Genomic DNA, 18,576 nt, shown 5'->3' on the forward strand with positions numbered 1-18,576 from the left:
AACTTTGTCCGCATCCGCGACAGAGTGCAGTTGAAAACGTCCAAAATCGGCTTTCGATTATACCGCTTTATTCGTTTTTGTGAGATAAACGTCCATCTCCCGATTTAGGTCGGAACTTGGGCGTTTTTCTCGTTCGATTATAAGCTGGTTAATGTCACAGAGAAAAAGGAAAATATTGTATGGTTATTTTTTGTTCGCTCTTTCTTTCTCTCTCTGCCTCTCATTCTTGACACATTTAGAATCCAGTAGGTGTTCACACCATTTCCTTGATGATGACAGCATATTGTAAACCAGCAGAAATCCCCCCCCCCCTTCCAAAAAAAAGAAATATAGTGAGACGTGTAGGATTAGTTTACCTACCGGCCAGTCTACATGTAAGTAATGCAGGCTAGTTTAAGTAATGATCAATTCTTTTAGTCTCTCCATTGCAGAAATGCCCTTTCAGCGGAACAGAAGGCAATCGTCAGAGGATAAGGCCACCACACTGGGGAAGAAGACTACGGCGAAAAAACAGAATGCAGCAAAGCAGAAGAAAGCCATGCGAGAACCCAGAACCAACGCCAGAGTGAGACAGAGATCAGAAGGAACGCAAGGACAACCAGCCCCTGACCTCAGAGCTCTTATGACGGAGCTGAGCAAACTGGTGGAGCGACATGTTGTTTCATCAGTAACCGAGCAGCTTCAATCCTTGCGAAACATAGCAGCGGCTCCTGCACCGCAAATACCCAATTCCACTCTGGTACCAGTGCTAGAGGCGAACACAACTACCCATGAGTCTACAGGGGGTAAGTCGGCTGACATGGCTATAGCCACTTCACAAATATCATATCCTTGTACACAGAGCCATGACACCTCAGTAGCTTTGGGAATTAAGTGCGCGATCCATGATTATGAGTTGAGGCAAGCTGCAAGCTCTACTACGGAGCAAGCAGATAAGGTGCCAATCAACATGCCAATGCAAACAGGCAACATAGAGTGGCAGTTAGCAAACAGCGGGGGGACCTGCGAAGGGGTATGTAACCCTAGAAGTGACGCATTATGTGGAGTATTCACGCTGTCTAATAGTGTGTCAAAGGCGATGAAAGAGAAAATCCTGAAAAAAAGAGTTTATCAATATATTCTGACTCCTCTTACAAGAGCAGGATGAGGACAGCAATTGTAGAGACAGAATTTTTTCACCATTTGAGCGTGACAGAAGACCCAAGATATTTAAATCCATTACAAATTGGGTGTCCGCATTTCACATTTTTATAACAGTTATAATGGAGATAGAGCCGGAGGTGGGCCCCTATATGATCAGGTACATGGACACCATCATTAGAGCGCATAAGTGCTATGGGGGATGGGCATGGCTGAATTATGATATCAAATTTAGAAAGAGTATGGCGGACAACCCATCCATAACATGGAAGCATAGGGTAGTGGATTTCTGGCTAAATGAAATGTCGGTTCACAGGCCTCTCATGCAGGACAGGAATTATAACCAGGCAGACCCGATAGGGCACAGAGCACTGCAAACATTTCAGACACCAGCAACAGGGCATAAGCACTATGGAGCACAAGCAGGAAAAAGACCATGCCGGCAATACAATCAAGGCCAGTGTACTTGGCAGCCATGCAAGTTTCGCCATTCCTGCTCATTGTGCGGAGGTGGACACTCGGCGGCACAATGTAGACATCCTAGGGACAGGAGACAGGCAAACGGTCAGTCAGAACAGAGCTCTTGGGGAATTGGCCCCCTCACCCATCAGGCATAAAGCCATGGCACAATGGTTAGCTAGGTACCCCGATAGATTAGCGGCAGCATCCATCGCCGCGGGTTTTGAAAGCGGGTACTCCATCCCGTACACAGGACCTCAACACAATCCATTGAACTACCCTAAAAATGCAGTTTCTATTCGCATCCACATACAAGTTGCAAGGAATAAAATTAGCAAGAAATTACAATTGGGAAGAATAGCTGGCCCGTTTGCTGAACCCCCATTCGCGTCTATGATAATTTCTCCAATCGGACTAATACCAAAGAAAGATCCAGGGAAATTCCGTCTCATTCATAATCTTTCCTACCCAGTTGGAAAATTCTGTGAATGACTACATAGACCCACACTGCTGTTCAGTACAATACACTTCATTCGATCAGGCGATAGAAGTCATACAAAAGCACGGCGTACACGCATACTTAGCGAAGGCCGATGTCGAGTCCGCATTCTGACTACTACCAGTTCACCCAGATTCATTTCCACTATTAGGTTTTAGGTTCGAGGAGCAATTTTACTATGACAAATGCATCCCCATGGGCTGCGCAATTTCTTGTGCGTATTTTGAGCAGTTTAATTCATTTATTCATTGGGTAGTCAAACAAGTAGCACCAGCAGGAGCGTTGATTCACTACCTCGATGACTTTTTGTTTATAGGTCGGAACGCTCACGAATGCGCAATCATGCTAGAGGCCTTCAATAGGGTGGCAGAGGAATTTGGATTTCCATTAGCAGCGGATAAAACAGTTGGGCCTTGCACTGTGATTACTGTTCTAGGTATAGAGCTAGATGTTAGGAAGCAATATTACAGGTTGCCAGAGGACAAAATACACAGGCTAACCAAAGCAGTCAGTCAGAAGAGGAAAGCAACCTTAAAATAGTTTCAGGAGCTACTAGGTCTCCTGTGCTTCGCCACCAGAGTCATACCCATGGGGCGCATTTTTGCTAGGAAGTTAGCTTTAGCAACCAAAGGGATAACGAAACCTCACTACCATATCAGAGTTACTAAGGACATAAAAGAAGACCTGGTAGTGTGGGTACAGTTCCTTAAAAACTTTAATGGACTATTATTTTGGCAAGACACCCCATTAGAGGCCAGCACTCTACAATTATATACTGATGCAGCCGGGGGAGAGGGTTTCGGGATGTATTGCCAGGGAGCATGGTGTGCAGATCGTTGTCCAAAAACTTGGAAAGAAGCAGGTACCACGAGAGATATCACATTTTTGGAGCTGTTCACTATTATGGCGGCTTTCCGTGTTTGGGGCCATTGCTTGGCGGATAGGGCAATTATCTTTCACTCTGACAACATGGCGGTGGTGGAAGCCCTTAATAAATTGACAGCCAACACACTTCCGATAATTAACCTGCTTAGAGAAATAGTTTTGCTGTGTCTTGTCCTCAACATTACTATTAGAGCAAAACACATTGCGGGAAAAGAGAATTCTATAGCAGGCGCTGTCTCTTGTTTTAAGTTCGCAGAGTTCAAGGCCCTTGCCCCAAGAGTGGACGAGACGCAGACCCTGCTTCCAGACAGCATTTGGCAATTTGGCCCATAGAGTATTGGGACCTGGTGCTACAATCCTTGTCAGAGGCAACACAGAGAAGATACACGGTGGCTTTCCAATCATTCATTCATTACATGGAAGAGCAGGATCATACAGACATATTCAGCGTACATGCCCTAGTCCACTTTATTCTTAGGTCCCATAGAGCAGGAGTTAGCAGAGCGGGTATAACAACCACGATAGCCAGTATTAGTTTCTTTACGAAAGCAGTAGGAATAGACAACCTGACGAGAAAATTCCCCATCACTAGAATGGAGATCGGCGGATGTGGTCCCTCTTCACAAAAGTGGTGATAGGGAAGAAGCTGGAACTACAGGCCGGTAAGCCTCACTTCGGTTATTGGAAAAGTAATGGAAGCGATGCTGAAGGAAAGGATAGTGAATTTCCTGGAAGCCAATAAGTTGCAAGATCCGAGACAACATGGATTTACCAAAGGGAAATCGTGCCAAATGAACCTTATTGAATTCTTTGATTGGGTGACAGGAGAATTGAATCAGGGACGAGGTATGGACGTAATCTACTTAGATTTCAGCAAAGCTTTTGACACGGTTCCCCACAGGAGGCTCTTAAATAAACTGGATGGGCTGAAGATAGGACCCGAAGTGGTGAACTGGATTAGGAACTGGTTGACGGACAGATGCCAGAGGGTGGTGGTGAATGGAATTCGCTCGGAGGAGCGAAAGGTAAGTAGTGGAGTGCCTCAAGGATCGGTGCTGGGGCCGATTCTGTTCAATATATTTGTGAGTGACATTGCCGAAGAGTTAGAAGGTAAAGTTTGCCTATTTGTGGATGATACTAAGATCTGTAACAGAGTGGACACCCCGGAGGGAGTGGAAAACATGAAAAAGGACCTATGGAAGCTAGAATAATGGTCTAAGGTTTGGCAATTAAAATTCAATGCGAAGAAATGCAAAGTGATGCACTTAGGGAGTAGAAATCCACGGGAGACGTATGTGTTAGGCGGGGAGAGTCTGATAGGTACGGATGGGGAGAGGGATCTTGGGGTGATAGTATCTGAGGATTTGAAGGCGACGAAACAGTGTGACAAGGCGGTGGCCCTAGCTAGAAGGTTGTTAAGCTGTATAGAGAGAGGTGTGACCAGCAGAAGAAAGGGGGTGTTGATGCCCCTGTATAAGTCGTTGGTGAGGCCCCACCTGGAGTATTGTGTTCAATTCTGGAGGCCGTATCTTGTTAAGGATGTAAAAAGAATTGAAGCGGTGCAAAGAAAAGCTACGAGAATGGTATGGGATTTGCGTTACAAGACGTATGAGGAGAGACTTGCGGACCTGAACATGTACACTCTGGAGGAAAGGAGAAACAGGGGTGATATGATACAGACGTTCAAATATTTGAAAGGTATTAATCTGCAAACAAACCTTTTCCAGAGATACAAAGGCAGTAGAACGAGAGGACATGAAATGAGATTGAAGGGGGGCAGACTCAAGAAAAATGTCAGGAAGTATTTTTTCACGGAGAGAGTAGTGGATGCTTGGAATACCCTCCCGCGGGAGTTGGTGGAAACGAAAACGGTAACGGAATTCAAACATGCGTGGGATAAACATAAAGGAATTCTGCTCAGAAGGAATGGATCCTAAGGAGCTTAGACGAGATTCGGTGGCAAAGCCGGTGGCAGGAGATGGAGATGGTGCTGGGCAGACTTATACGGTCTGTGCCAGAGCCGATGGTGGGAGGCGGGACTGGTGGTTTGGAGGCGAGGATAGTGCTGGGCAGACTTATATGGTCTGTGCCAGAACCGGTGGTGGGAGGCGGGGCTGGTGGTTGGGAGGCGGGGATAGTGCTGGGCAGACTTATACGGTCTGTGCCCGGAAAAGGACAGGTACAAATCAAGGTAAGGTATACACAAAAATGTAGCACATGTGAGTTTATCTTGTTGGGCAGACTGGATGGACCGCGCAGGTCTTTTTCTGCCATCATCTACTATGTTACTATGTTACTATGAGAGGATGGAACAAGGCAACGGTGACACAGCCAGATAGCAGACATCCCATTACACTAGACGAGCTGACACACATATTTGGTACAATGGGAGAGGTATGTAACAGCGCCTACGAGATCCGCTTATTCAAGTGCGCTTTCTCCTTGGCATTCCATGGGGCTCTACAAATCAGCGAATTGGTAGCAAAATCAAAAACAGCCAGCCTGGACATGGGCGTACTGATATGTGATGTGACCATAAAAGGTACAGCCATTGACAATCATTTGGAAATCCAAAACAGATCAATTGGCCAAGGGAATCCACATCCTGCTAAGTCAGATTGTGGAGGACCCCACATACCCCGTAAGCAATCTTAAAGCGTATTTGCGTGAAAGGCCGCAAGCATCAGGTTGGCTACTAATCCATGCAAACAATACCCCCTTAACTCGTTTTTCAATTTTCTAGGGTGCTGCGCATGCATGTCCAACAGGCAGGCATGCAGGTTAGGATGTACAGCACGCACTCATTTAGAATCGGGACGGCCACTACAGCGGCAGCTCAAGGATGGCCCACAGAGAGAATCAAGGAGCTAGGCCGATGGAAATCGAATGCATATAAGCCGTACATTAGGCCACCTTGCTAATTGAGCATTGGCAGCGACCTGATACACTATTCCTTACTAACTGGATAACATCCTACTTCACATGAATTTCAGGTTGCCAAGACGAACAGAGGCGAATTTGGGTATGTGGACACTCGTACGTTCACTGGGCACATAGAAGGACGGCTATCAGACCAGCAGGGGAGAACTTCAGTATTCATGCAAGAAAGGTATCAATCGTTTGGATAAGTATTAGAGGGATGACATGGCCACAGCTAATGCCAACCTTACAGTGGAAGCTGCAGATCCTGCTGCTGCCTGATACAATAATAGTACATTTGGGAGGCAATGATCTGGCACGGGTTAACAGCATATCACTCGGAAAACACATACAAAATGAATTTCTAAAATTAGCCTGCCTGCTACCAAGGTTTCGCTTAGCGTGGTCTAATATCATCCCAAGATGGGTGTGGAGGGGCGAGAGATCACACCAAGCAATAGATAAGATCAGAAAGAAAGTCAATAGATGGATGGAAAAATTTATGCACAGCATAAGAGGACATGTTATCAAGCATGATCTAATAACGGAACCTTGTGAGTGCATGTACCGGGCGGACAGGGTGCATTTATCAGATGTAGGCCTAGACATTTTTAATTCACATTTTCAAGATTACATTGAGGCAATAACTTTCTGTAAGGGCCGCAGTCAGGAGTAGGGGAAGCCTGCAGCAAGCAAGGAGTCGCTACCACAGGCAGTGGCATCAGGTTTCAGCAGTTATACAGTAACAGTGACGGGTACACAGCAGACGAACAGAGAAAGTGATAAGGGATGTGGAAGGCGTTGTGCGAAAACAGTTGATTGTAAAGTTGAAATGTAAGCAACAGTCAGATGCCTGCATCATAGCTGATTCACAGCTTGTCTCCTGGCTTTGACGGCCCCAGAGCAGCAGAGCGGGAACGATCGTGGGTGCATCCTTCAACGGGATGCACCGGAGCGACAATCATATGTGTAGCCTTTAACGGGTTACACCGGAGAGACAACGGGTGCTGGAAGAGGCAGCACAGCGGGAGAACAGGCTGCTTCAACGGCAAAACCTGTGGGATGAAAGAAGCTGTGTACCCATACATATGTAATGTTAACACTGATGATGTCAAGTAATGGAATATTTGTGTGTGAAGATTAGAAATGTAAATTTAGATGTACCTGGCTGCGGCCAAATAAACTCCAAATTATATCAGAAGTAGACTCTAGTGTATTAATGGTTGACACAGGAAGTATGTCTGAGCATGTGCCAAGTGCCCGCGTTGTGGACACAGAGGGGAGGTACTGAACAGGGCAAGAATAGGGACCCAAAGAAGGGAGATGCGGCAAAATGAAAATTGCCGCACATCCATTTTGGGTCCGAGACCTTACCATGGTAACTGGGCAGTAATGACCTATGCGCACCAAATGCCACTTGGCACGTGTTCGATACTGTGATAGAGTCACATCCAGGATAGTTAGGTTAAGGCAGTTTCAGTCTGAAATACAAGTCCAAGAAGGCATTGCAGGCAAGGAGTCAGGAGGTGAGATGAAGAACCCGGACTGGACTCCTAGCTGCAATAGGAGAAGACATGAGTGTAAGCTGGCAGGATGTGTAGATTGGTTGCCACTAGGGGGAAAGAGAGATAGGAAACCCTGTGTGCAGTAGCTCATCATTAGTCTAATGCTTAACTCAGCTGGTATGGGTGTGGGGGAAGCTAATGGAAGGAGAATGATTGGTTGTGGTACCCTGTTTCCCTGAAAGTAAGACATCCCCCAAAAATAAGACCTAGTAGAGGTTTTCCTGAATTGGTAGATATAAGGCTTCCCCCGAAAGTAAGACCTAGCAAATTTTTGTTTGAAAGCAGGGCTGCCAAGAGCCGGACAAGGCCGCCCCCCCCCCCCCCCGACCTCCACCCACCCTCTGTCGCTCCCGGAACTAACCTTAAACGCCTCCTTTCACCTTCGCAGCAAGCAGCATCAGGGCAGGCCTCTCCTTCCTTCCGTGCCCCGCCCTCGCGGACGTTACGTCAGGCGAGGGCGGGGCACGGAAGGAAGGAGTGGCCTGCCCTGCTGCTGCTTGCTGCGAAGGTGAAAGGAGGCGTTTAAGGGTAGTTCCGGGAGCGATGGAGGGCGGGCGGGCCAACCCCGATCCAACCCCGATGTTTCCCCGAAAAATAAGACAGGCCCTGAAAATAAGACCTAGCGCATTTTTGGGGGCAAAAATTAATATAAGACAGTGTCTTATTTTCAGGTAAACACGGTAGCAGAAGCCAGGGATTGATTAGGCAGGTGGGAAGGAGTCCTAGGAGAGGGAGAGAAGAGGGTAGAGTGAAGCAGATGCAGGCTGAAAATCCTTGGGTAAGAGAAGTCCTTAAAGTTGTGCAGGCTGAAAACCCTTGGGTAAGAGAGGTCCCTAAAGTATTGAATCTACCAGTGAAGCAGATGCAGGGTGGAATCCCTTGGGTATAAGAAGTCCCTAAAGTATGGAACCTATTATGAAGGTAAAGAGAGTAGAAGGTAGAAACCTCTGCTTTGTGATTTAACTGTGATGATGAACTGAATGAACTGCTTTTATTTGGAATTGAACTACTGTTACTATGCACTGGATAAAGAGCCCAGACTGGAGCTGACTGTGAGCCTGTATTGAATCCTGGTATGTGCTGATAGCCTACTGCTTAAAGGGGACTATTTGCCACACACTTTCAGGTGGCTTACATGTGCTTAAGATTGAAGGTGAATGCTGCTGTTGGAACTGTGTATCAGGTCTACTAGAAACCTGCATGGAATAAAGTCCTTAAGATTGAAGTTGCTGGTGGACATTTATTTCTTCACTGTACCGGGAGCCTGTGGCTGGAGGAGATTGTTCTATCCTTGGCTGCAACTAGAGGCACCCTGGTTACCATACGCACGGCAGAAAATAAAAATTATTTTTCGGCCACGCGTATTGGACACATGGCAAAAATGAAATTACCACAAGAGCCACAAGGTAGCCGTGCAGTAACTCCATTTTGGTGCGCATTGGGCACGCATAGACGCTTACGCGGCTTAGTAAAGGGGCCCCTCTATGTCCACAATCCATCTTCCCTCTGTGTCCTTATCTGTCCTGTCTAGTTATCTCTCTTTTGTGACCCTATCCCTATCCTTTCCCCATGTTCAGCCTCTGCCCATTCAGCTTCCCTGCTCTGTCCACATATTCACTATCTTATCTGTGTCCCCATCGCCATTCATTTTTGCTGATTTAGGGCCCTGTTTACAAAGGCGCACTAGCATTTTTAGCATGCACTAACCATATATAATATTCCTATGGGTGTGTACATGGTTAGCATGCGCAAATCTTTAGTACACCTTTTGTAAACAGGGCCCTAAAATTGTTCTTACTTGATGAAACAGGCTGTGGAGTTGGAGTCGAAGTTGGAAGCAATTTTAGGTGAAGTCGGAGTCAGTAAAAATTAACCAACTCCGACTCCAGCTTCAAAATAAAAACTTAAGGCCCGATTTTCAAAAGAAGCTTAGATCCTCAATTTGTGCCCTATTCTCAGCCAAAGTTAGGAGCCTAAACTTTCAGCTGAAATTTCATCTTAAGTTAGGAGCACAAAACTTATGCTCCTAAATTTAAGCCTGCCATTCATTTGCCTTAATTTATAAGCCTAGAGCTGAAAATCAGTGCTAAGCTCCAAATGTCTTTTCCAAGCCCTAGATTTGCCCCCATTATTACCCACTTTTTATGCTCCTAAATTTAAGAGTTTAGTGAAATTTTGAGTAAAACTTTTATACACCCAGCCCTAGTAAATTCTCAGAGGCCAATTTATGAGCATAACTCTCATAGTAGGGAGCATATATGCTTTAAATATCGGACCCTTACATTATCTTATATAGTAAATTTATCATTTTATACTTATATTTTTTTTGTTCAGGTTCTTTGTTCAAATTCCAAATAAATTTTATTTTGGTTACATTTGTACCCCGTGCTTTCTCACTCATGGCAGGCTCAATGTGGCTTACATGGGGCAATGGAGGGTTAGGTGACTTGCCCAGAGTCACAAGGAGCTGCCTGTGCCTGAAGTGGGAATTGAACTCAGTTCCCCAGGAACAAAGTCCACCACCCTAACCACTAGGCCACTCCTCCAATTTGGGGGTCTATTAGTCCTAGTTTTGGGGTCCTTTTACTAATGTGTGCTGAAAAATGGCCTGTACTGGTGTAGACGCGTGTATTGGACATGCGCAGGTCCATTTTTCAGCGCACCTGCAAAGAAGGCCTTTTTTTGGCTGAAAATGGATGTGCGGCAAAAAAAAATTGTCATGTGTCCATTTTGGGCCTGAGACCTTACTGCCACCCACTGATAGCAGTAAGGTCTTGCGCATTAACCGGGCAGTAATCGTCAGCGCACCTACACTGCTGATTTCCACCCAGTTAGCACAATTTTATTGGGTAGTATAATCCCCCATGGAGTACTCATGCTGAGGGCCCTCTTCTGGCTCCTGTCCAGCATCACAAGCCCACACCCAGAGCTCACTAGTGCTTTGCCTCTAAGAAAAGCCCAGAAACAGTTCTCCTCTATGGCAGCCTGTATTCCTAGTCTCAATGTTTTTGGCTCCTCTTTCACTCAGGGTCACTGTTCCTCATTTATCATCCTTCTTAGAATCCTTCTCAGATGTATCCTCAGGGAACACATTACCTTTCTGGTAGAACCCTGGTTTCTCAGCTTTCACAAATATGCAAATTGGATACACCAGATGCAAATCCACTTTATTAGCACCCTGCTCCTGTCTTGTGGGGAACAACTTCTTTCCAGCATATCATTCAACTTTCAATAATACACAGTTCCATTACTACCATATCCATAGCCAGGTAAGTATCTTCTTGGTTTTTAGAGGGATCTTTCTCTCACCGTTTCCATGGGATCTCCTCCAGGCTTCCCCAGTCCCCATCTCCTCTCCTCCTTTCTCTTCTTGGAGGGTGTTCTTTATAGGGTGGCTAATAATCCTCCCCACCTCTTTAAGCCCCTCCCCCTGGTTCCAGAAAGGTCCAGGCCCAGAACTCTCTCCACCTTTCCCTCACCTACTCTGAGAGCTCCACCTGGTGGCCAAGAAAGGGCAGGTCCTATACCATGAGCACCTCCTAGCTGTCCCTTTAGGTCATTACTTGGATATACCCTTTTTGGCTCCCTCTAGTGACCAGATCAGGGCATTTTCCAGACTTTTCCCTGGGACAGCGCCCTCTGGTGACCTCCTCAGGCTAGGGCAGTCCTGTGTTTATCACAGTAGTTAAGTGTGAAGAACAGTATTTTACATGCTCCAGCACATACATGCACATAGTATCTCGGAGCAGGTATAAATGCATGTGCCTGCTTTCTACTAGTCTGTGTTGTAAAGACTCATCAGTGCAAATGATGTCTTTGAAATTGCTGCAGTATATGTGTTAATGCATTTGTCTTGCCTGGGTGCATGTTTTATAATTATCCTCATAGAAGTTACTAGGAAAGTATATGAAGTGATAGGGAATTAAGGTCTTAGGATAATGAACCTTTGGCTAAAGTTAATTTTGTTATTTAACAAAATTTGCCAGTGGTTAGAAAAATTCTTTTGTGTTCCATAGGGTCCACCAGGTACCAAAAGTAAGAAATCCAGAAACTCTAATGGTATTTGTCTTTTGTGTTTTTCTTCTGTTAAGGGGCAGCTAGATACATTAGATAGGAAGACAGTGGAAGATAAGTCAAGGATGTGGGTAAAGATAGGCTGACTGATATTCAAAATGATTTAACTGGTTGGAAATGCCCGCCAGCTGGTTAAATTGCTTGTTCGTGACTATCCAGTTATTTTCAGCAGTACTTAACCAGTTATCTTCCCTGAAAATGATTGCTAGCACCAAACTCAAAGGAGGCTAACATGGGCATTCCAGGGGCGGAATCAGGTTAAGTGCCAATATTCAACCCCTCGTTGCATAAGTAAACCGCTTAAATCACTCCACATAAATAGCACTCCTAGTTTGGCTTATGTGGGCAATGGATGAATATTGACCTTCATAAGATTTGGGGGGCTTATGTTTAGGGCTATACAGTATATAGACCCCCTGAATAAATAAAGAGAGCTGGGTAAATTTAACCAGTGATCTTGAGTGAGATACATATAGGAATTGAACGGGCTTCCTCTCATTTGCCGCATTGGGAATCCATAGCGCGGCTTTGTAAAAGAGGCCTTTAGCCAGCTATCAGGCTTATTTTCGAAAGAGAAGGACACCCATCTTTCGACACAAATCGGGAGATGGGCGTCCTCCCAGGGTCGCCCAAATTGGCATAATCGAAAGCCGATTTTGGGCGTCCTCAACTGCTTTCTGTCATGGGGACGACCAAAGTTCACGGGGGTGTGTTGGAAGCATAGTGAAGGCGGGACTGGGGCGTGCTTAACACATGGGCATCCTCAGCCCATAATGGAAAAAAGAAGGGCGTCCCTGACGAGCACTTGGCCGACTTTACTTGGTCCATTTTTTCTTGCGAGCAAGCCTCAAAAAGGTGCTCGAACTGACTAAATGACCACCGGAGGGAATCGGGGGATGACCTCCCCTTACTCCCCCAGTGGTCACTAACCCCCTCCCACCCTTAAAAAAAACACGTTAAAAATATTTTTTGCCAGCCTCAAATTTCATACCCAGCTCCCTGACAGCAGTATGCAGGTCCCTGGAGCAGTTTTAGTGGGTGCAGTGCACTTCAGGCAGGCGGACCCAGGCCCATACCCCCCTACCTGTTACACTTGTGGTGGTAAATGTAAGCCCTTCAAAACCCACCAGAAACCCACTGTACTCACATGTAGGTGCCCCTTCACCCCTTAGGGCTATGGTAGTGTTGTAGTTGTGGGTAGTGGGTTTTGGGAGTTTTGGGGGGCTCAGCACCCAAGGTAAGGGAGTTATGCACCTGAGAGCAATTTATGAAGTCCACTGCCGTGCCCCCTAGGGTGCCGGGTTGACCAGTGCACTACGAATGCTGGCTCCTCCCACGACCAAATGGCTTGGATTTGGTCGTTTCTCAGATGGGCGTCCTCGGTTTCCATTATCGCTGAAAACTGGGGACAACCATCTCTAAGGTCGACCTAAATGTTGAGATTTGGGCATCCCCGACTGTATTATCGAAACAAAAGATGGACGCCCATCTTGTTTTTATAATACGGGTTTCGCTTCCCCTTCCCGAGGATGTCCTGCAAGGACGCCCTCAGGAAAACATGGGCACCCCGTTTGATTATGCCCCTCCACATGTTAGCTGGCTCAAAAAAAAAGAAAAAGGATATTCAACGATGAATCCCAGACAGAGCTGGGGGCATTGAATATCAGGGAATAACACCGGTGGCGGGCTGAATATCGGGGGGGGGGGGGGGTTATTCTGTTACTAAGATGAGCACAGATGTACAGTTAGTATGAGAATAATTTACTCCAAGTCCAAGAAAAAGTTCTAAGTATCTTTGTGATCCAGAAGGCCTGAGACGGATTACATTAAGAGACCACTTGGCTGCTTTACGAAGAAAAATGTTCTGCTCCCACAATCATTGCTGTTACCACTGCTGTAAATCATGTCACATTGAATTTACTTCTGCCTGTGCCTTCCTATTTAACTATACTTTAAACAATTCCTTGAGAATAAACTTTTTAGCTAATTCATACTGCAAAGCTTTGGGTCTGTACAATATATTTCTATGGGTGTCTCTAGCATTTAGTGCGCACCACAAACCCTAGCACGTCTTTGTAAAAGGATCCCCTAAGGCTTTTCTAAAAATGCTTAGGTACATCTTGAGAGGTAAATACTTTAAATAGTGTCCAAATTTAGGGGGCCATTTACAAAGCTTCGCTAGTGTTTTTAGCTCCCAGTAAAAATCAGCTGGCGGTAAACGCTGAGACGCGCCAGCTGATTTTTATCACAAGCTAAAAATGCTAGTGTGGCTTTGTAAAAGACCCCCTTAGGCACTGGGAAAATGCACGCTAACTGCCGGATTCTATATATCACCTAAATCTAAGCGTATTCCATAGCAATGAATGTACCTCAGTTGGCTTAACAAGAAGATCTTCTTGCCATATAGGGATCCTCTGAAATACGGGTAATATGTACAGGAAGTGAAACAGGTTTTACAGAGAGCATGACAGTTGTACAAAATCCATGAAAAACAAAACAGATTTGAATTGATTTATTTGGATTTAATTCATGCCTTTTCAATCATGTACTGCAGGTCTTTCCCTATCCACAAAAGGTTCACAATCTTATGGGCCCTTTTACTAAGCTATGCAGAAGCCATTCCTAGCTCAGCTGTGCAATGGTGAGTTTTCATTTCCCCAAATAATGGCCATGCATTAATTTCTCAATTAGTGTGTGGCCATGAGCACCGGAGTCCTTACTGACCAGGGCCGCCGAGAGGGGGGGCAAAATTCCCCAGGCCCATCCTCCAAGGGAGGCCTGTCAGTCTCTTGCTCCTATCGGGAACCAGTCCCGGCCCACTGGAGCAAGTGAGAGACAGACCATGGCACCTGGCCTTCTGTGGAGGCTGGGGAGGAGCAGATGCAGTGACATAGGGAGCGGGAGCCCCCACGTCAGTGCATCAGATCCTCCCCGGCCTCCAAGAGGGGCCCGGCACCGGGATCTGGTGGCAGCCCAAGAGTGAGTGAGAGGCAGCAGTGGTGGCTGCGTTCTGGTTTGGGCCTGGTGGCTGTGTTCCAAGTATGATCGGGAGGGCCTGCTTGCTGCGTCCCGAGATGGGGGAGCCCGGCACTGGCCCTGCCCAGGCCTGGCTCTGTCTCTCAGCGGCCCTGTTACTGACACCTGGCGGTAAGGGCTCCCACACTAAGCATACACTAATCAGTTAGTTTGAGGCATCATAGCTGCGCCAACTAATTAGAGCTGGGCATGCCTACTCTCTCCCCCCCCCCCCAGCTCTTCGGTGGGGTCCTTTTACTAATTTGCAGTAAAAGGGGGCCTGCGCTAGCATCAGCACATATTTTTGATACGCGTAGAGGCCCCCATTTATCGCAGCGGGTAAAAGCTGTATCTTTTTTTTAAAAAGAAATGGTCATGTGGTAAGTGAACCACTTACCGCACAGCCATTTTGGAGGGAGCACTTACCACCACCTAATAAGTATCAGTAATACCCTCACCAAAAGACAGAAAATGCCTACAAAGAAAAGCAATAAAACAGGGCATGCCAGGACAATAACAGCAAGAAAAATTAAAGAACAAGTCACATTAAAAAACAGCTGTAAAGAGAAGCAATACAACAGGGTACACCTGGAAAACAATAGCAAGAAAATGGAGTCTCACAACATACAAGAGTCATCTCATGGACATCCATGACAAGGCGGTGAGTGCAAGAGGTTCTGGAATTTATTTTTGGTGAGAACAAGGTATTGAAACCAAGCAATGCGAACACACAGGTATTTGGGAAGAAACAGCCATAACTTGTTAAATTTATTCCCCAAGTCATTAACTATCAATTAATTGACCTTAGCAATCAGTTATTGAAGTTAATTAGCATTAATTTGGTTTTGCGTGTGCATCTGTCTACACACTGTTCTAGAATATCGGATGCCTAAATCCCATGGCGTGCAACTCAAAAGGGGGCGTGGCCATGGGCATACCCAAAAGTTGCTTGCTGTGTTATGGAATAGCGCCATTTATGCGCTAAAAAGGCCATGAGTTGGGTGCAGGCATTTACACCAGGTTTCAGCTGGCATAAATATCGGCCCTTAACTTTAAGCACGGGAATCGGATCTAAGCGCTATTCTATAAAGGGTGCTCGTCCCAGAGCACCGTTTATAGATAATACTTAGTGCTGATTTTTCCTGGAGCTGATTTTTGAGCACCATGTATAGAATTCCCCCTATGTTTATGGAATTAGGGGTGAATTACTTAAGAGTGAAAGTCCATTGAGAAATGAAGGATCAGTAAGTACCTTCTCACAGATTTTTCATTGAATATGAAGTTGATTTAATATTTTCTCTATCAATTGTAAGGGGTCTGGGAAAGGTCTGACTGAAAGAGTGCTGAGGCAGGGGCTCGAGGAGGAGGTATTCTTAAGGAAGAGAAAGGTTCACTCTCAGGTTCCTAATACATATGAGATCCGCCCCCTAGTGGCCAAGAGACCGGTCAGAATATTGAGTAGGGAAAGGAACTACCATTCCCAGGATTCATCACACCCTAGGCAAGACTTGCAGGAGCTGGAGGGTGGGGAGGATGATTGGGAAATGGTCTCTGATCAGGGTGATGAGGAGCAGCTGTGGAAACCCTGTGGGGAGGAGGCTATGGAGTATGATAAGATGGAGGCAGCTGAGGGGCTGGAGGAGGAGTGTATGGAGATTTCAGCTCTAGCACAGACCCAAGGGGGTAAAGTAAAAGGTTTCCTGTCTGCTACAATACCAAAACTGTTTAGGACTGGGGAAAGAAGGCTGATGCAGTGGGAAAGAAGCCTGTGGAGGATGTTAGCCTGGTGTTTTACCTGTGAGGAAAAGGAGTGTTATGAAAGAAGGGGATGTGGGGAGAAATGAAAATAAAACTGTCTTGTTGAATGATTTGAGACTGTGAGAGGGGATGCACGGAGGGTGCAAATCTGGTGGAACTGACAAACTGCTGAGGAGTTAAGCAGCGTCAGAAGTAGCTGGACACTTATTAAGACTTCCTAAGGAAGTGAGCTGGACTATGTTAGGAAAAGGGAACCAATAAGGGTTGTGCCCTGTGTGATTAAGGATTAAACATAATAAACCCCTAACTTATAAGAAGCCTTGCAGTTGCTGTGCATTTTGTTGGAGCTTGCTGTAAAATACTGAAGGGTGACAGCCATTCAGAAAGGGTGCCAGAGTCAGCAAGTACAGCGCAAGGATAGGACAGTGGTTGGAGTTTTCTAGCCAACAGTGAAGCCAGAAAAGCTAAGCAGGATTAGCCCTGGCTCACTGTGGAAGAGGGACCAGCTGACACAATGCAGCAGGATTTCACTGAATTAAATTTTCTAGCCAGGTTCAGAATGCAGACAGAAGCAAACAGAGCTAAAAGTAAATATACATTGAGTGGTAGGTAGAATCCTGGTGTATCCATAAGGATTCCAACTAAATCCCTGGTGCTACCACTTTGGGATCTCCTTTGGTCCCAGAATATCTGCCGTGGAAGCATCTTCTTCAATGCGGCAATGATTTCCATTACGTAGAACTTTCGCATATCCACCATCTGCCTAATCTTCTCCCCAACTACAGGAAGAGAAAGTGAAAAACAAGACAAATATTTAGCAGCACAGTAGCAATGACAAAATAGCATAATAGATCTTAGTAGATAAGGACTCTTTGACTCACCCAGTCAGCACAGTTATTCCTATCTTCACTGCTTGATCGAAGGATGTTTCCCAGTGTCAGATGCCTACAGCTGGTCATTTACACTTTCCTTTTACCCTGTGGTGTACTGATAAATTTTTAACAACGGGTTTTCTCTCTGGGCATAGACAGCCCAGCAATTTGAGGGAGGCCCAGGGGTGGACTGAAGGGGGCAACACATTCTTCTCTCCCCCTCCCCATGTGAGCGCACTAGGCATATTTTTGCTGGCAGGGATGCTGAACCCTGCCAGCTAAATAAATGGACTGCCGCTGCTTGTTTCTTATCCTACTTCTGCCTGTATATAGTTGATGTTCTACATTTTGCTTAAAGAATTTAAGTAAACCATTTGGTTCAGATTGTAAGCTCTTTGAGCAGGGACTGTCTTTCTTCTATGTTTGTGCAGCGCTGCGTACGCCTTGTAGCGCTATAGAAATACTAAATAGTAGTAGTAGTAGTGGTCTGGACTGATTTACTGGGTGAAAGAAATGTGAGGAATGAGTACATTTTCTGTGTCAATAGCCTCCCAGTGTAAACTAGTCCTAGCCTTGACCTTCCTACAAAACTATTACATATTACTAAATGTAGCCTGCTCCAGCTATCTGGGGGAAATAGGGTTACACAGATTTCTCTGACTATTCACTAGTCCTCCCCTATTTTACTTACTGTTCCTCTTGTTATTAGTACTTTTCTGTACATATGTTATAGGTTACTTCCTTAGCTGATAGGCTATTCCAGGTATCATACACACACTATAAGTATCTACATATCAAAATCACCAACTCACCTATTCCTTATTATCCAAAAATCCGTGCCATCTTCTGTACCATAACCAACAATGACTATAGCATAGCCTATCTCTTCTCCACATTCTCCATCATAAATTCCTGTAGAAGACATGAGAAAGGTCTAAGTACAAAGAAGTCTCACAAATAGAATGCAAAAAAAAAAAAGTCCGGACGACGTCAAGTGGTAGTAGATGTTGCTGGTGCTGACAGGCAGCTGCCACATGGATCCAGGCTGAGCCAATCCTGGTTTTGACTCATTGCATGTAGGAACTCATAGTGCTGATCTGCCTAAAATATACAGGTTGGTGGGTGCATAAGTACATAAGTATTGTTATACAGAGATAGACCAAAGGTCCATCAAGCCCAGCATCCTGTTTCCAACAGTGGCCAATCCAGGTTACAAGTACCTGGCAAGATCCCAAAACAGTACAATGCATTTTATGCTGCTTATCCTAGAAATAAGCAGTGGCTTTTCCCCAAGTCCATTTTAATAATGGCTTATGGATTTTTCTTTTAGGAAGCTATCCAAACCTTTTTTAAACCCCGCTAAGCTAACTGATTTTACTACATTCTTTGG

General features: G+C 45.6%; 1 long non-coding RNA gene across 1 annotated transcript; it reads right to left on the reverse strand.

Moving 5' to 3' along the window:
• Nucleotides 1–17,060: 17,060 nt before the first annotated feature.
• Nucleotides 17,061–18,079, reverse strand: LOC115482565. Its single transcript, XR_003944104.1, has 2 exons — nucleotides 17,999–18,079; nucleotides 17,061–17,093 (listed from the first exon to the last, which is right to left on the reverse strand). It is a non-coding gene; the product is annotated as an uncharacterized LOC115482565 (long non-coding RNA).
• Nucleotides 18,080–18,576: the final 497 nt, after the last annotated feature.

Source organism: Microcaecilia unicolor, chromosome 1 (assembly GCF_901765095.1).
Source record: "Microcaecilia unicolor chromosome 1, aMicUni1.1, whole genome shotgun sequence".
Taxonomy (NCBI): domain Eukaryota; kingdom Metazoa; phylum Chordata; class Amphibia; order Gymnophiona; family Siphonopidae; genus Microcaecilia; species Microcaecilia unicolor.